Raw genomic sequence first — 18,909 nt, forward strand, 5'->3', positions numbered from 1 at the left:
CCATTTCCAGGCATGTGAAGGACAAAGAAGTGATCAGGAGTAGGTACCACAGAATGATGAATGAAAAGCCATGCTTAGTCGCCTACAAAGCCTGAGGGAGACAAGTCACTGATGATGTGTTGGGAGTTTGGTTGGCTAAGGACTGGAAAAGTACAAAACCGTGGCTAATTCCAAGTCCTGCACCTGCATAGATAGCAGTATCCTTGTGCCTAGTTGCAGTAGGATAACAAACAGTGAAAAAGACATGAGAAAAGAGAGATGTAACACCTAAGGAATGAGGAAGAGTTCATGGTATAGTTTAACCAACAGATTGCTTGGTGTACAGAATATTCATAAGCTTATTATTTGCTGTATAAGTGTCTGATGTTCTCTTCAATAAACGGAACTTGCTTATCACTCCAGTTGAGTGTCCGAGTCTCCCCTCACCGACAAATGGCTCATCCCCGTCAAAGGCCTCATTTCCGCGACAATGGTGCATCCCAGGGATTGATACTGGCGTCAGTACCATTTAACATCTTTATTAATGATGTGGCCAATAGTACAGAGTGCAGCCTCAGTTAGTCTGCTGATGATATAAAACTGGGAGGAGTTATTGATACAGTGAGGGCCCTTCTGATAAAAAACACCAGCGGTATCCTAGAGTGCATTAGGAAAAGCACTGCCATCACTTTGAGGGGGCTGATTCTTTCCCTCTACACAGTCCTACATCTGGAGCCCTTGGTCCTCTTTAGATCCATAGATCCTCTTTGGGTCCATAGGCTGAAGTTTTCAGATCTTACACTTCTTTTTTCAGTAGAGTGATGGTTGTACTGGCCCCAGATTGACCACAGGATGTGCTTTATGGTGAGAAAAGTTCAGTTTTCATGTCTGTTCATACAGGACCTCTTCTCTGAGCCCAGCCTCAGAAGGAATCTGCTCACACCTTAATACTGCAATAGCTTTTAGTGGCACAAGATTTCTGATTTTCATAAGAAGGAGCCTTATGAATCAGCCTGATGAAGTGCTGATTAGATGATGAAGATTAGTAATGAAATAACATTTGTGTAAGAAAACCCCTGCTATAATATAGAGTGATCTGTGAAATGTTTGTTCCTCTTCTTGATATGATCCCTATGTTATAGTCCTTCTCTAGCAGGCATGAGGAAAACTTAATGTCTAATTTGCTGTAGGGCAAATAAGTGAAATCCATTTTTCTTAAACAAAGAGATGCTTGCAGGAAGCAAGAAGCATCTTGCTAAGAACTGAAGCATATAAAAAGTGAAGAATAAACTTAAGGGCATTGCAGGCCTCTTAAGATCATACAGAAAAGCTTGTTCTTTTAAAAATAATTATTTATTTTTAACCACAGTGAAATGGGTACAATAGCAACATGCCTGCAGGATGAAGCCCCACATTATTTTACTCTTTATTGTAAACCTGTAAAGCAGTACAGGCCAAATACTGCTTTATTATCTCTTTGTGACGTCCTTGAGTTCACAGGGGCTGTAAGGGGTAAAGAGTAGTTGTCTGACTTCATGTAATGTACTGTAGGGCCATGACCATTTATTTTGGATTCATGTTACTACTATAGTCCTATTCAGACCAAGAAAAGACCTGTAGTGCCAGTGTTGTGGTATGAGAAAAAAAATATAAGGTATTAAAAGAGAAAATAATGAGATGATTTAAGAAATCAAAACCACTCAGGGCAAAGTGGACAGGTGACCCAAATTGAGACAAGTCTGAGGGGGTTTATAGGGCAAACTTATCTCTGAAACAATTCATTTCCCTTTGCTGGAACTACAGTAGGTATACATTTGACCTTTATGGGTCACTGTATTATAAAAGAGGAATCTTCCAAGTTCCAAAAGTATTTTTCATTTTGTAACTGTGGCTTACACAGAGCAGGAGCTGAGCATGTATTCTGATGACTGCCTCATCTGGAATGCATGCTACAAGCTGTGCAAGCTAAGTTATTGGAAGTAATGGGAGTGGGGGTTTTCTAAACTGATTTCCCTAAAAACCAGCCCTGTAGAAACACTCTGAGTGTATTGTCTCTAAGGACATTGTTTACTGATAACTTTTAAATCTATTGACTTTCAAACAAATTTGACAAATAACTTAATGTGAAGAAATGATCTTATTTCTACAAATGACAAAATTGAGTGTCTCCTCTTGCTGCCTTTATCTATCAAAAGATCAGTAATCTGACCTTTTATTAGAATAAAAGACAATCTGACCAAGCAGATATTTCATTCACTATTTTTTTTCCCAGGGGAGGTCCCTACAAAGCATTGAATTACTCTTAATTCTCTGTGGGCACATGTTCTGCTCTTAACTAAGACACACATAACATTGTGATCATAACCACTGGTCATATGTTCATGTTGATGTTCATCTCTGGCACATTTTGCCACCTTGAGCAATCATTGCCCAAGAGATTACTAGGTTGAGATACGTGAGAATGGAAAATTTTATCTGTTGTCCAGTTATATGTATATCTTCCAGTCTGTAGAACATGTCATTAAGCATTATTCAAACACCTGATATGTTTATAGGATAAACAGGAAGGAAGAAAAATGGAGATGCTGGAGCAGGCAGAAAGCCAGTGATGAGAACCAAAACACAAATCCTGATCTCCAGTCTGAACTGTATCTTTTAGACCTACAAGGCACATTTTCTTAACCCTAGTGTATTGCTCTTGAGAAACAGCTGATGTCAGAAGTATATCTGTAAAGAGACTATCTTTCCTTTCTTTTTCACCCCCCCTGCTGTTGAAATAATTTCCTGTCTTAGCTGGTTAACCTTTCCTACTCATTTCTATTTGCATGTAATGTCTTATTATAGTTGCAAGTTAATCACAAATCTATTGAGAGACTTCTCTTTAATCTAGCAGCCTTCGTTTACTTTCTGTGTCATTTAAAACTGTTGTGCTACGGTTAAGAGTGTCCAATTACATTCGCTGCAGGAGAAAAAAACAAGTGATCAGCAGCCAACGATTTCAGCTGAAGGTATCATCAAATGGGAAAACAAATTAGGTGCCTAAAAATAAAATTAAGGATTCACATGCCAGATTCGCTTGCGCTCAGTGACACAGAATGACTGGTCAGATAACTGATAACCTTTTCTCCCCAAATAAGAAAAAACCAAAAGTGATCAGCTCTAAACCAGAGGACAGGAGGCATCCTTGTAGAGTCTCAATGAATGATATATTTTAGATCATCAGCCACTCCAGTTTCTTAAATCTCATTGTGCACTTGTTGTAGTATAACAAAACACTAGAGATTCCTCTGACTCAATAAATACTAAATAATAAATCTGACTCATTTTACTAATACAAAAATTATTGATGCTCCCCACACATTCTTCTGTATGGTCTTTCTAGGGGAGAAACTGGTGAAAACAGGGGTATAACACACACTGACTAGTAAGTTATGCCCACATTTGCTTGCTTGCTTTCTTTCTTGCTCATTCCATCCCTCATTTTCTTTCTTCCTCCCACTCTCTCCCTTGTTTCCTTTCTCCTTCCCTCCCTTTCTCTTATGGGTATATACTCCTTCCCTCATAGGGATCTACTAAATAATACTTTGAAATAAATCTAGTTTCTCTCATCCAGCAGTCCATATGTTGATCAGTGATCTGGAAGTTCCTAAGTTAGGAAAAACCTATTTCTTGGACAGTCATGGTTTCAAATGCAGACTTGGACACACAATGTTTACTGATGCTTTCCTATACTTTTAAAACACACAGAAAGTGGTAAACGCCAATTCCAGCACACACATTTTTGCTGCACCCTGGTACTGCCTTACATAAAGCATCTGTCCCAGAACTTTCCAATAACCACACCATCAATGATCTTTAGGTTCCTATTTCCTGATAAGTTCAATAGATTATTAAAGCACTACGCAACTAGAACAAGCAATTCTGCAGATAGAGGAAGAAAAAAAAAGAGTCTCTGTCTAGTTATCCAAATAATTAAATTTCTCCTAGTAAAAGCAGAGTAGATATCCCATTCAAAAATTCTGAATAGAATGGATTTTACAGAAGATCAACTATTTATAGCTGAACTTCAGAGATCATTAATCTCTGGCCAGCAGCCACATCTCAGCATAACTCCAAATTCTCCAACAGGTAAAACCAGGCAGAAATCTGAACCATGTTTTCAAATATCAGTCCTTACAACTTTACACTTCAAACGTAAATATAATAATTTTTCAGGCACCAAATTGATTAAACTTGTAAACTACAGTTCTGGGCTTGAAATTCAGCACATAATGGAGTCTAAGCTCTGTTTCATTGCCCAAGCTACCATGGCACCTTCCAAAATCATAAAAAGCAAACAAGCCCAGCAATATAAATGAGCTTTTAAAGTGGAAATCTGTCCTCAATTCAAAAGTAATAAAACGTCAATCTGTTTCAGGTCTTTGTGGCTTAAAATTGTCCTGGACAAACAGAAGATAAGTTGCTGGTCTGTGCACGTATGTGGTTGTGTTTCTTTCTTTAACATGGTCATACCCCAGTTCTCAGCTTTCAGCACATAAATCAGTGCTTGCCAGCACTTATATGAAGGTGTAAATAAAGGGGGCTTGATGACTCACTGCACAATGGCAATGACTGTAGTATTTCACAGGCAGGACCACAGCTGCTCCCCACCTACCCTTGAATTGGTTCAATATATCCTGTCTGGGTGGATGTTATTGACTTGCCTCATTTGTCTGTCCTAACAGGCTCTCTTTGGAGCAGGAAATGGGGGAACCAAGACCAGCCATTCTGAAATTGCCTCTTCAAGATTCAAAAGTAAGTGCGCCAAGTGCTCGTTCATTGCAAGTCCCTCTAAGTTATCCATCAGGCAGTGTATGCATCTCTCCGTTTTGTGGCTTGCCAGTGATTTGCACAGGAGCAGGAGGCAGCAGGGGCAAGCCCTCTTCCATAGACACAGTGAGGTGCTGGGGCTGCAGAAAAGTGAATGGGGCTGGGCAGATGGAGGAGAGGCTTCAGGAAGCGTTTCCCTGTTATGACGCCTGGCTTTAGGGGACAGTGGCAACCCCTTGAACAGCTGGTTTCCTGTACTTGTACTGTATCTATATATATATTTGTACTCACACATACACATATTGCAGCCTACTGAACCCTTGTTAATGGTAAACAAATAGGAGATAAAATCAAATGTGCAAGAACCCTGACCATTTTCACATAATCTAATTTTATGAAGCAAAGACGATTTGTTTACCTATCTTTTATAATCTCTCATTAGCAGAGAGTGAAATAGGAGGAAGGTAAAATGACAGCCTTTGTTGTTGTGTAGAACTGTTTCTTACCTCTTTCTGCACTGAAGAAAACATGGCTCTGTATAAGGAAACTATGCTTGGCTATCCTAAATTGCTGGAGCACTATATTCTGAGCATTTCGCTTCTCTCCTGAAGAAGGAGTTAAATCAGACTAATTTATGCCCAGTTGTACTAATATATCCTGATAGTGAAGCATTGCTTCTGGCCCCAGATTACTGTTTTCATCACCCAGATACTTGCCCCTTTGCTGTGTATGCTCACATGTACAATTAAGGTCTTTTTAACATTTGTGCATTTTTCAATACCTGGATATTCTTGACATTAAGATTGGCTCTTCATTGATCCCTACAAGCTGGAGCCAAAGAATTCATGATAAGACTCCTGTGACTCCTGCCTAGCCTAATAAATATGGGCTATGAGGCAATGCAATCTGCTGAAACACTGGAGCACATTTTAAACAGTCGTCATGGTGTAAATATTCCTAAGTAGAAGTCCATGGTAATCTAATACAATACTGTGATCTGCAATATGGTAATTACAACTGTGACTTGACTCATTAATTTTGGTAACAGTTGTTAAGCAGCTCATTAGGTGGGTATCGAACAGCAGACGTCAATCTGGGGAGCCTCTCAAAACCTTCCAATATTTTTCTTTTCACAGCAAGCAGCATAGCAAAGGAAGGAGGAGGCTGGACTTTGGGACTTCTGAGCTCTTAAATTCTGGGTACTTTGTGATCTTGACAAACACTGTGCTTGCTTTGTGAGCCAGAATTAGGCAAAGATATGGAAGTGTAACATATTTCAGCTCCTGGGCTTGAAAAATTCTCCTTGGTTGCTCAAATCGCTTTTTTTTCAGCAGACTCTCCAGTTTCTACTGACAAACAGAGGAGATAACAGGGTGCATCCCTTTATGGGATCACGCAAACCTGGTCTGTGCTTTCACTTTCTCATTTCATATCACAGTTAATGTTCTAAAAGAGCAATTTTTGGTGCTTACTTGTATAAATTCAGCTAAAGTACATCAGTTAGAAATAAACAAGCATTAGTTTTTCATGTAATTGTATGCTGGTTATGGTGAACAAGATCACAAAATTCACAAACATGAAAATTAAGCTGCCAATGGCAAGCACGTGAGGTATAACGTCTTGAACATATGCTTTAATCTCCCTGCTTCTGCATATTTCATCAATTTCCTGTTGAGCACTTAAAGAAATGGTGTGACAACGTCCAAGACTGACCAAAAATGGACAGTGCTGGCTAGATAGCCACTCTGCACAGAGATAATTAGATTTGACTTCAAGCATTTAGCTTTTCCTTGAGCAGATTGCATAGGGGAATTTGAGTACTCTGTTCTGAAGCTGACTGACTACAAATAGCAATGCCAATACACAGTTGCAAGTCAACATTCAGCTCCATTTTCCATGGGTTTGCACATAGTTTAATCTTTGAGCTTAATGAAGCCTGAAAGTTGTCAAACTTGTCTTCTCCTCCCTTCTACAAAACCTATCCAGCCAGGCACAAAAGTGCCAAAATCACTATCAAAATCTACAGTATAGAAGGAAAAGCTGAAGTTATTCAAAAGTTTTTAGCAAAATCTCCCAGTCCAACCCTGCGATGCTTTGGCAGGAATAGAGGTGGAATGTCAGCATCTGAATAGTGTCTCTTGGCCAATATATCACAGGTAGCTTTCTGTTGGTGCATTTCCCCTCCTGTCTGCAGCCATGAGTGCTGTCACTCTCCAGCAAACAAGAACCATCATGGTGTAGTTTAGTTTCAGTGCAATGGGGTACTGTAACTGGGAGATAATTTCTCAGTTGTAAAAGCTTAACCCGCTTTCTTATTATTAGTCTTCTTTCCTGTGGTTGTAAAAGCTTATGCATTTCTTACTTCACATTATCAGCTCAAGAGGTATACTGACTCTGACATATAAACACTTTCTTGCTAAGTAAATGTTAATTTTCTGATATGTAGACCAATTAAACCAATGGTGCAATATAACTGCCTTTCAGACATTCAAGTATTTTTATCCCCCATATGACTAAGCAGATTGGATGGTGCTTTTCATCCACTTTTTCCTATCCTCTTCTTTTATCATCCTTATTTCATTCTTGATAAACAATGATGCTGAATAACACCATAGAGGCCATACTACTAGGAGAAGCACTACTAGTGGCAGCATTTGAGTGACAAACACTGTCACTCAAATGTATGTTTATGCCAGACTTTAGATTAGAAATGAGGGATGTAAATTCCTTACTGTGAATCTATTCATGATCTGGTCTGCTGAATCTTTGCAAACTGGGCTTAAAAGGCTCCAGTGCCTCACTGAGTCAGCTGGAGAGTAGGGTAGTTTTGATGATTTTTTTGTAGTTTAGTGTTTGTTTTTGTTTTTTCCTGACATACTTTCTATTATTCAGCCACGTATGGAATAAGACTTTCAAAAGGCTTTACTCCTTCCTGTCCCTCTCCCCCACCCCAAGTACAATCTGGCTGCTGTTGAGTGCAAGCCTTCTCCCTTGGGTCACCTTCAGGCAGGAACATAATTTTTTGTCTCTGTCTTGAAGTGTCTGTCTATTTTCAAGACTTACTGGCAAAATTCTCTTCCTCCACTCTTTAAATTTAATTCTGAAAAATAAATTTTAGAAGGATACTGGCTATATGAAATGTACTGCAGGTTGGTTCCCCCTCCCCTAATGTGAGTTATCAAAAATTGTCTATTCCAAGTTAGTTGCCCAGGTTCCTTCTGTAGTCAGTGGAGGGACAAATGATTTAGCTCATCCTAAATAAGTATTAGAGGACAAACTTCAAGGTATATATAGACTGGAGAATATTGTGAAGAATTCTATTCCCTCTTAATTGTACAACCAAGACCCCAGTACACCTCAAAGTCAGTTTGGATCTAAATTCTGACAGCCCATCTGGTTTCTCAGTGCACAAGCAATTTTGCATTGTGTGAAGGAAGTTTTATTTGATGCTAAACTCAGCCAGCCATTCTTATGTGGAATAAGCAATTTATTTTTCCCCTCGTTGATATTTTTCATTCATCCCTTAAAAGAGAAACTGCTGGATTTTGTAAGTGCTCCAACAAACAGTTGTCTAAAGTCCTGTAGGAGTGACACCATAGTTCAAGTGATAGCAGAAAGGCAAGCACTTGATTGATCCTCGAAAGTGTTACTAACACTCACTTCCCTGTCTACCTCTTTCCGCATCACTCACTGTCACGTATTTTTAGAGCAGAGCACTTTCTCTCCTTCAGCTCCGTTGTGTGCCTTCTCTTTGCTGCATGAGCTGTTTGCCAGAGGTGGGAATTGAAAGGGAAAAATTCTCTGCTAGATCTCCACTTCTTATGGTTGCCCGCTCCCTGAAGAAAAAAAAAAAAAGCTGCACTAAATAGAAGTTCTGTTTAGCTTTTAGGCAAACATAAAACCCCACAACTGTGCAAAAAGTTCCTTCACTCAAAGAGTCAAACTATTTCAAGCCTGGACAAACACAAAGATGTTGACTCTTGTTTGAAGTTGGGCCAGTCTGTCATGGTCTAGCGCTGGTGGCACCTTTGGTCCATGACTGGAGGGTGTGAGCCCTGGTGGGAACTGCTAAATGTCTCATAGCTGAGACAGAAAGGCAGAGACAGGGAAGAAGGAGAATGATGCAAGTCCTTAGAAGTGTTTGTTTTGCCTCAGATCCCTCATTTAATGTTTGTATGCCTCTCCAATGAGGCGGATAACTGTGCAGTGAGTGAAGGAAACTGCCTAAACATTTTTTACCTCTTTTACTGAAGTCGGTCCCCCAAAGTATCTTCTGTAGGACTTTTTATTTTGCAATTTCATTTTCTCCCATTCTTTATTTCCTATGAAATCCTTCATGAGATACAGCACTTTTTCTCATCTTCAGATTTGGTTGCACCCCAGAGGCAAATTTTCTAAAAAATGTTTCTATCCATCAGTAAGTTACTGGAGAAGCTATAAGAAGAAGAAGAAGAAAAAAAAAAAAGGAATAAATTCTGCTTTGAGGAAGCACATTTTGTCAGCTACTCCTTATTTTAAATAGTTCCAAAATAGAGAAATTCTAATAAGCTGCTTCTTCATATAAAGAAAAATTGCCATACACTGTAAAGCAGTTGAATTAGTTCATAAACTGAGTATGCTGTGTGCGGTTACTCAGTTACGACCCACTAGATACAATCAATAATTCTGCCCTATCATTGTACCATAACAATATTGCCTAGGCATAAAGGGCTTGCAAAATCCACATTTATTATGAGCTACTGTCTCAGTTTTTCTATTGCAATTCCTCACAATCTACTTTTTTATGTGTGTCAAGCCTCATCTGTGGGGGAAGAATAATTTAGAAGATCAGTAATGGGATGTGGAACATTTCACCTCCAGGTCACTTGTTTGAATCTAACCCTGAACCAGTAGTGATTGAAAATCATTGCCATGTGATTGCTTTCTTTTGCTGGCCTAATGGATATGAACCGTTGGTCCTAGCCTACAGCACAAAGGACGTTTGTCCACATCTAAAATCTTCCTTTGGAAAGCAGTTAGCCTCTTTACACTCCCAGCAGAGACAGGACCTGGGTGGAATGAGTGATGGTGAATGAATTGCCTTATCCCCATGACCTGTAGTAACCTTTTTATGTAAGTGAGATATTCTGGTAGAGTTATGGCAAACTTTTATTGCCTACACGATATTCTGCTGAGAGACGGCAAACCAAGTCAGATCATGTCCCGCATTGTTTGAGTGCTTAACTTTACAAAAGAGGTACAATGTTTTAAGAGTGACTCTCCAACCTCCAATACCAATCAAGAGAAAAGTTCAGCAAAGATTTAAAGGGTCCTGAAAATTGTTAGAAAGTGTATGGGGATAGTGAAGGCAGGTAGGGGGAAAAAAAGGCAGAGGTGATAATTATACAGAAAAAAAATCAAACCAGAAACCATTACATTATAAGCCTAAGATTTGTAACTTCACTAGTATACCACAAATTGTCCAGAAAAACTGGCCCTTTTATGTTGGATTTGTAGCTGTGAAGCTCAGCTTCTCTAACTGATGCAGTTTGCCCATGATCCCTCCCTTGTCTTCTCTTATTTGCTTTTGGATTGATCAACATGGTTGCTTGTTAGACATTGTCCGTAACTCATTCTCTGTAGCCTGCAGAAGAGGTCTGTGCTTACACCAGAGGGGGGATCTGTTATTTTTAGAAGGCACTGTTTGGGGTCTGTGGGGGCTTTCTGGGAATAAGCCATCCTCTGTACTGTTACCTGAGCTGGCTCAAGGGGCAGATGGGCACGACAATGGAAATAGCCCTGACTGTGATGCCAGTGCCTCCTTTCCTCTGTCTCATTGGGCATGAGGCACTTCAAGTACAGAAGTTACAAAACTGTATTTCTCAGTGCTGCCTCCACTCATATCTAGTTCTCCTTTCATGGGTGTTTTTGTTTTCTCAGGACAGGAGATCAATCAGAGAGTGCAAGGAATACTGTTATTATTTTATTCCACAAGACCAGACAAAACAAATCAGATTAAATCTGTGAAACACAAGCAGAGGAGCAGACGGTTTGTTATTACTCTAACCATAAAGAGCTCTTTTAATCACAGAGCTCTTCTTAATTCTTCCTCTGATCTGCTTAGGTAAAATCCCTTTTGAATTAGTATGAGTAATGACAAATCTGAAAGCTAAGGTGAGACTTCAAGATTTGGCCCTATATGATTTTGGGCATATGTTTGTTTTTTAATGCTGGTCCTCACATTTCAGTACAAAGCAGTGTGCAATACCAATGCAATACCAATGCAGGAGGAAAAAACAATGAAAAACTAGGACTGTACTGCTGCCCTCCAGGAGCCAGCAAGAATAATGTCTTAGATTATAAGAAAGGGCAGCAGCAATATCACCAGTGCAAAGTACAAGTAACAACTTCTGGCTCCTTTATCACTGACTTTTTTTTTTTTTTTTTTTTTGCCAATTTAAGATCAAGATCTTAGAAAGAATTACATTCTGTCTTAGGAGAAACTGACAGAAACACATTTTCAATTACCAGTGGGTGACAACAGAACAACAATGTTGGTACTTTTTTAAACAAGGTTATTTCTTGGTTTACAGAGGCGACTATTTATATGTCTGAATGACTGAACAAGATTCTCTTACAAATGATCTTATTTTTAAAAAAGAAAAGCCCTCATTTGGAGAATGGAGATGTTCAATTTATATCATATACTCTGCTTTAAAGGGCAAGGGGTTTTTGTGCACAGAATAGTTGCAGTAAAAATATTTTGAATTGATCAGTTCTTCAAATAAAATCTGGCTGTGTGATGGGGTCTGTTCTGCCAGCTCTTTACATGGACACTGCATCCTGCCAGACTTCAGTGATCCCCATCTGGGTTCTGTCCTGTGTGAACAGGATCCTGAAAGAGAGTGTGGTATGGTCTGCAAATCACCACCTCTGTGAAGGTAGAACAATGCTTTACTGTGCAACCACAGGAATCAGCAGGGGCATAAACTCGCTTACAGATAACACACATTAGTGTGCTATCGTTAAGGAGAATAAAGAAATTTTGCAGTTTTTCTGTGCACTGAAATGTATGCTTTCAGTGAGCTAAGCAGGGGGGCAAGAAGAGTAATAGCTCTTGTTTCTATGTGATTATAATGAAGAAAGAAATGTTACTACACTATTCCTGCTTAAATATTTATCTTATTTGAGCTTTGTCAATATAAAAAACCTGAACTGTACAGTAAGATGACCTGGAACAACCATCTTTCTGATGGCTAAGCACAGCTCAGCAATGCTGGAAAATGAATACATTACACAGATACAGGAGTCAGAAAACGATCCAAGCACAAGGCAGCCTGACTCCCACATAATGGGGCACTTTGTGAGGTTGTAAAGCAGGTGATGTATAAATTACACCAGTATAACAGCCCTTGGTATGTAAAGGAGTCCCATAAACATGGCAGGCAGTGTGGTACCTGGGAGCTGGAAGCTGGTAGCAGTAAAGTAGCAAAGAAGAGCCCATAACAGATGGATTCCAATTCGACATATGTTGATACAATCCTAAACCTGGCTGGCATCAATACTGAAGCTGTATCCATTTATGTTAGGATGATAGCCCTGACAAATGCTAGGCCTTTCTGGTACTGCTTTAGTGTAGTTTTACAAATCTGGAAGTGTCATGGTCATGCATGTATGCTCTCTTCCCGAAGGGAAGGGATGACAGTCCCGTTGAAATCTCTGGGCAATAACAGAAGGCTGGAAGGAGTGATCTGATGCTGAAGTCTGCCATTGAACACCCAGCCACAGAGATCAGGTGTGATGAAAGACTTGGTGTTGATGGAGGACTTTAAATACCCAAGCATCTTCTAGAAAGCTGGTATGGTGACAAACAGCCTGTCAAGCAGCTCCTACCCCACCTTCAAAGAACTTAACAGAAATTCACTTCAGAAAGGCAGCTTGTGTGAGAACAGTTGTGAAGTAACAGAGGGCACAATTCTTAGGAATGAAAAGTGAGAGAAAGAAGAATAAACCTAAAAGACTACAGAAGAAGCATGACCTTCGCAAAAATAACCTAGGAAAAAAAAGGGGTGTCCCTGGGGACAATCAGCTTGATGTTTAAAAGATCCAATTCTGAGGAAGAATAAACAGTGCCTCATATTCTCTCTGAGTAGGGCAATGGGAAATAAGTTTCAATTGCAAAAAATTTTAAAATCTGTGAAGACAGTTAGACCCTCAAATGGATTGCTTAGAGTAGATGTGGGATTTCCTTCTTGGGGTAGTTTCTAGGGACAGGGTAGGCAAAGCATTTGAACAATTCAAGTACAGCTGGTATTGCATGAGAGTCATGGAGTGGGGAAGGTTTTCCCCATGATGAGGAAATTCAATCTTCTTATAAGAGAGATGAAATTTGAGATGACTCAAACACTAGCCTTCAAAGGAAAGAAAATGTTTTGGCATTAAAGACTTCTGAAAATCTCCCAGCTTCCTCATTGTTCAAGATGAAAATTTTACCTATATAAAATTAGGCAAGTTTTAATTTTTCTTTCTGGTTCATTTAACTATTTCAGAAACATCTAATTGGGTTAAATATCTTTCCCACATAAGTAGTTTTTGCCTCAAAGCTTTTTTACACACCTATCATGTATTAGTCATTTTCCAAAGACTAATTTTCCTTCTCTTTTCTGCTGTTATACCAGAAGTATATTTTAAATTGGTCTAGCACAACAAATTCTGTAGTTGAGCAGCTTGTAAATTGTTTCTGCTCTTTCAGCAATCAGGAAACCTTTTAAATTTTGGTAAGAAAATGTGTTTTGCCTCCCCTGAATCTGATAAATTTAAAGAAAAGGAATTCTAGATTGTTATTAATAGGGATAACAATTAACATTTAATATATAAATTAATATTATGCACCATAACAGGTCTGGAGAGATTTTCCTTTAAAGCCCCTGGTGTGGACAAAACAAACCTTGCAATTATTAGAAACAGGAAGAATGCTCAATGAACTATAATGTCAAATCCTAAAAAGTCTAAAAGACAAAATTTTGCCCATGGCCTTCCCAGGATTCATTCTATTGCTGAACTGTGCTTTCTGCCACTTCCCCAATCTCAGATAAAATAGAAATTACCATCAGTAGAAGAAAATCTCAATTAAGATCCATGACCTTAATACTGTCAGCAGACAAATCTGTGCCAGTTATAACTTTTTTTTCCCAGCAAGATCTATTCCAAAAGGGCTGAAATGCTTCAATTTTTCTCTGAAAATTTTCACCCCAGTTTACTTGTTTACCTCCTCCTCACAGCCTTTATGCTTGCTGTTGAACTTGAGAGAACATTAAACATATTTCCTGGCACCTGTAATAGTCCTGGGATCCCTTTTTAAAGCCAAAATTATATATTCACAGTAGGAGGACTGGTTCAGATAATCACAGGTCCAGAGGCCTGGACTACTACTTAGGCTGGAAATACCAGAAGATTAGGTTTTTCCAGTGCTGTTTCCCTAATCTTGTTTCTGGACTATGATGGAAAAAGGCACAAGAGAAATAGTCTATAAAAAGGCAGAAGAGTCTAGGGGAGAGATTGGACTCTCTGCATATTTTAGAAAAGCCTTTATTTTAGACTTAGTTTTATACAATAGTGAAAAATTATGTCTGAATAAAGTTAGTTGCCCTCTTTTTCAAAATTTTGAAAGTCACACAAAATCTATTGCCAGTAACTTGTAGATATTTCCCTGTGGCTAAGTATCTCACATTATACTGATTCAATATATTTTGCTATATGGAAGCTAAGCATGTGTTTATGGCACTTTTTTTTTTGAATGTTTGGAAGAATGACTTGTGGTGTTTTTGGTGCTGTGTTGCTTGTGTTTTGTTTCCTTTTTTTTTTTTTTTTTGGCAGGGGGGAGGTAGGAAGGTAGGAAAGGGCTTGTTTCTGTGGAGAAAGCAGACAAAACCAGAACAGCCATATTGGCTACATTTCAATTAGAAGACACAGTACATTATTTACATGTTGTGATGGGTTGACCTTGGTCATCTGCCAACCCCCCACTCAGCCGTTTTCCTGCTCTCTCTCATCAAGAAGATGGAGGAGAAAATTATGGAAATTCTCCTGGCTTGAGATAAAGACAGGTAATGTATCAATCACCATCACAGGTAAAATGGAATTGACTTGCAGAAAGTATCACTACATGTCCATTGGGTGTAGGTGGCCAAGTGTTGATGGTGGGGAGCTGTGTCTAGCACAGTGCAGCCCTGAAGATCCTCTCCATGCTCCCTCTGCCTTCTCACTTCCAACACCTGGCCTCCCTCATCCAATGCACATGTGCTGACAAAGTGTCCCCCAGCAGAGACACTGGAGTTCCTTGAGCTCAAATCATGTTTTATGGACTTGTTTATTGAGCTCACAGCCAAAGAGTGGCAAAACCAGCTTTGGTCAGCATGATGTCGTCTTATTTAATTCAGTCTGTTGGAGGTTTTCTTCCTCTTTTTTAAAATACTTAATTTGTCACTGAAATACCCATGAAAATATGATGGTGAGATGTATGGTGGTCACTGAAATACCCATGAAAATATGATGGTGAAATGTATGGTGAGATGTACACTGCCTGCCAAATGAGCAATGACAAAAGATCGGTTAATGCAAACAACACAGGGCAGGCATAGAAGACAGGGGAGATACAGAGGAATGACCAGGCTGGCAGGTTGCATATGGCCATGAAAAGTGGAAATATACTATTTAAGTGAAATTAAGGCTTCTTCTCATGTTGTTTCTTTAGACATCATTCATGTGATTTCTTTCAGCAGCTCAAATGGTTTAAATATCTACTTCCAGCTTTCTGTAACTCCAAACCTGCAGTCTGAAGTTTCCAACAGTGCAATGTAGCCACTAAATCAGACCTTATTTTCTCCAGATGTTGAGCATATGTCATTCTTAATTAAAGGAACAGGAGTTAGCGCTGTGGAAAATCATGTGTTTTTAAAGGTGACTTGTGGTAGGATGGAAAACTTGAATTTTTCCCTCTCTTCTTCTTCATGATGTGTAAGACTTTCTCCTTTTGAGATTGAGTTTATTTTGTATAGGTGGTGTGCTTAGAAATATCAGGAATATAAAATAATATATTTCCTGGTTTTGGTAGGGGACTCTTTGGAGGCCTCATCTCCACATACCATTTATTTGTCCTGAGGTATGGCTGTGCAGGGATCAGTGCTGCACCCTGCATATGTGAGTTGTGCAGCATCTGGCACAATCTTTATTTGCTCTTAAAAGCTCTGTGGGTTTTAAATCTTAAACAAAGGAGTGTTTTCTCACAAGTTTTTTTAGATAGAGCTGTTGAATTAGTGTGTTTGATTTAAGAAAGGGAAACAAAATTCCTTCTCCATTTCATCAGTGTGGGAAGAAAATATTTTGGCTTGGCCTTATATGGTTAACCTGGGAAACATTCAGTATATTATTGTTTATGATTAAAATATATTTTGTATAAATGTTTTTAGCATTGCGAGCATAACAGACTTTCAAATATTTGGTTTATGTTAGTGAACTTTCTCTAAATAGAAGGTGGCAGTCAAAAATGGAAAAGATATTTTATTCTTCTTCAGCCTCAATAAAACTAAATATTTTGGACAATATATTTAGATCGGTTAGACTATTTTAATTAACCGATTTCCACTACTGTTTTGATTTTTTTTTTTTTTGCTGCCATAACAAGATAGATGCCTCTCCTGATTTTAAAGCTTTCCTAGGAAACCAAACCAAATGAAACCAAATGAACTACAGCAAAAAATATAGATTATAACTCTGAATTCTAGAAATAAACTAAGAAGGCCCAAAATAAAACATGTGAATTAAAAAATTAGCAACTATTCAGGGACCCTTATGATTTTTGTTACAAAGGAGCAAAACCAGAAACATATTGATTCTGTTTTCATTTGTAGGGCATCACAGAAAGAATTTTAAGTCAAATGTTTAAGTAGGAATCTGTCCTTTGGAGCTTCCTAAGTATTTTCTTCCACTCTCTTAGTACTTCTGTCTACTCTGAAAGGCTTAATTGTGCAGAGACAAGCTATCTTTTTCAGCTGAGTCAGAGGCACCCATAAAATCTGAGCAGTTCAAATCAGACGGGGAAAATGTAAACAGGCTCAATCACGCATGAAAGGTTTCTCACAGTGTGCAAATGTAGAATATAATTTGAGAGTTTCAGAAGTGCAAAAACTTGTATTGTTTGCATGGTGAGATCAAGGTTAATAAAAGAGGTGCTGAAGCAGAAAGCTGGCTTCCACAGGCACAAGGAGCAGAGCATGAAGGTTTTTTCACTGAACAAGGATTAATCAAGCATCTTTGACAGTTTAAAAAGACACTTCATGCAAGGAAGTGTTAGTATCTTTTCATCTGTAAGGAAAAGATGATCCACAAAATCACTAAGGCAACTTCCCTGGCCCTGTATGCTCAGCTGCTCTTGATTTCATAGGAAAACAAAAGCATGGAAGAAAAGACAGAACTGACTTTTAGATAAATATATGGGCTTTTGTTTTACTTTTGGTAAGGTTAAGGAATGGAGTGGAAGGATGTGCTAGATTATTTTGTACTATGATATTTTAAACAGTAGCCAGAACCTTTAAACAGATTAGTGCAGCTCACAGTTCATTTTCCAGACTTGATCTTTTTATCTTACAGACTGTAAATCTTTGTTAAACTGAATTATTTCACTTTTCTGCTTGCTTTGGACCTGTAATTGTAATGAGAAAAAATCCTGATAACTGTAGCATTTGAATGGTGTGCTGAAGTTCTAAAACCCAAGGGGTTTTTTTGTATGTAGCTAATATGCTTCCTACTAACACTGTCAATACTGATCCTCCATTCCTGTGAGCATATGTTCTGTAGTTTCTTTTTGATCAGCATTTGAGTTGGAAACAATCTGCCTAGATTGTCAGGGGTTCTTTAGATATTGTGAGAAGATATAAAGACCCCTTTATCTCTTACTTCTCCTCAATTTATTTGGGATCCTTTTATCCAAAAGATGTAGGACAAATGCCTATTTTGTTGAAATAGCTTAGTCTCGATTTTTGTATAACCTATGTTTAAAGAACATTACAGTTTTTCACATATCCTTTCACTTTAAAAAACAAGCAGGCAGGAAAATATTAGGAGTTGAGGCATTCAGTCTAGTTAGGTGTGACTAAACCTCAAAATAATAATGAGTTTTAACATGTTTTGTGTAATTTACAGAAAATAAAATTAAACTCTGATGGATCTTCTTCACACCGAGGTTAAAAAAAAACAACCAAAAACACCCACAAAAAACAAAACCACAGCTTTACTGAGAAAAAAATACAGTGTGAGCTGAAAACTACAGCTTTTTTGATTTTCAAGATAAAAAGTAGATCTGAATAGGGAAATTGGCTCTTCCAAGACCTCCTCTTTGTATGAAAGGGAGTGATTTAAGAGAGGCTTTAAGGGTTTCACATTCACACAGTTGTGAAGCAGCCGGTTCAAGGTACACCACAGTGAAGTACATTGATCATTAGAGAAATGCAGATTAGAGGAATGCACAGATTTTCAAAGAAACTATGAAAATGAAACCCTTCTACATTCAAAAGCCCCAAGCCTCCCAGCTCTGGGGGTGTTGAGGGAAGAAATACTACACAGCGAGTGCTGGGAGACAGTGTGACCAAGGGAATGATGGTAAGGGTGCTGTAAGATTGGATCCCTTGCTTGCAGTTTTCTGGTGAGCTGTCTTTCACAGTCTGCAATCAGGAATTTCCTCTTGGCTTGCTGGAAGTAACACTTTTTCTATTTTTAACCTTGTTTATTTTTAACAAATTAATTCAATATACCTGACAAATTGTCATGCTTTCTAATTTCCCTTGAGTTAACATAAGGCAATGTTGTAGACAAAGGCTTTTACTTTTTCAGATCCAGGCATACTTGAGGGCCTGCTAGAAGGGATTTGAGATCTGGTGATGTCAGCTGTCAGGATGTAGGGGACAAACAGGCCCTCTCAGGAGTTCCCTGTGTCCTTAGAAAGGGGGCCTGAAATGATGGGAGAACCTGTGGCTTCAGAAGCAGCGTATTCCTGTGCAGATGGTGTACTTAAACATTAACACTTCAAAATAATGGTGGCAGCTTGATTTTTCCTTCATCTCTTGTGCCTTTTGGCAAGTCACTGAA

At 38.7% G+C, this 18,909-nt stretch overlaps 1 long non-coding RNA gene across 1 annotated transcript in view; it reads left to right on the forward strand.

Annotated features, from left to right (window-relative positions):
• LOC113459414 (uncharacterized) overlaps nt 1-18,909 on the forward strand; it is a 181,710-nt gene that overhangs the window by 109,757 nt on the left and 53,044 nt on the right. Inside the window, exon 5 of the long non-coding RNA XR_003380599.2 lies at nt 4,704-4,773. This is a non-coding gene — a long non-coding RNA (uncharacterized LOC113459414). The remainder of the gene's footprint in view (nt 1-4,703; nt 4,774-18,909) is intronic.

The sequence above is a fragment of the Zonotrichia albicollis genome, chromosome 3, assembly GCF_047830755.1.
Source record: "Zonotrichia albicollis isolate bZonAlb1 chromosome 3, bZonAlb1.hap1, whole genome shotgun sequence".
NCBI lineage: Eukaryota > Metazoa > Chordata > Aves > Passeriformes > Passerellidae > Zonotrichia > Zonotrichia albicollis.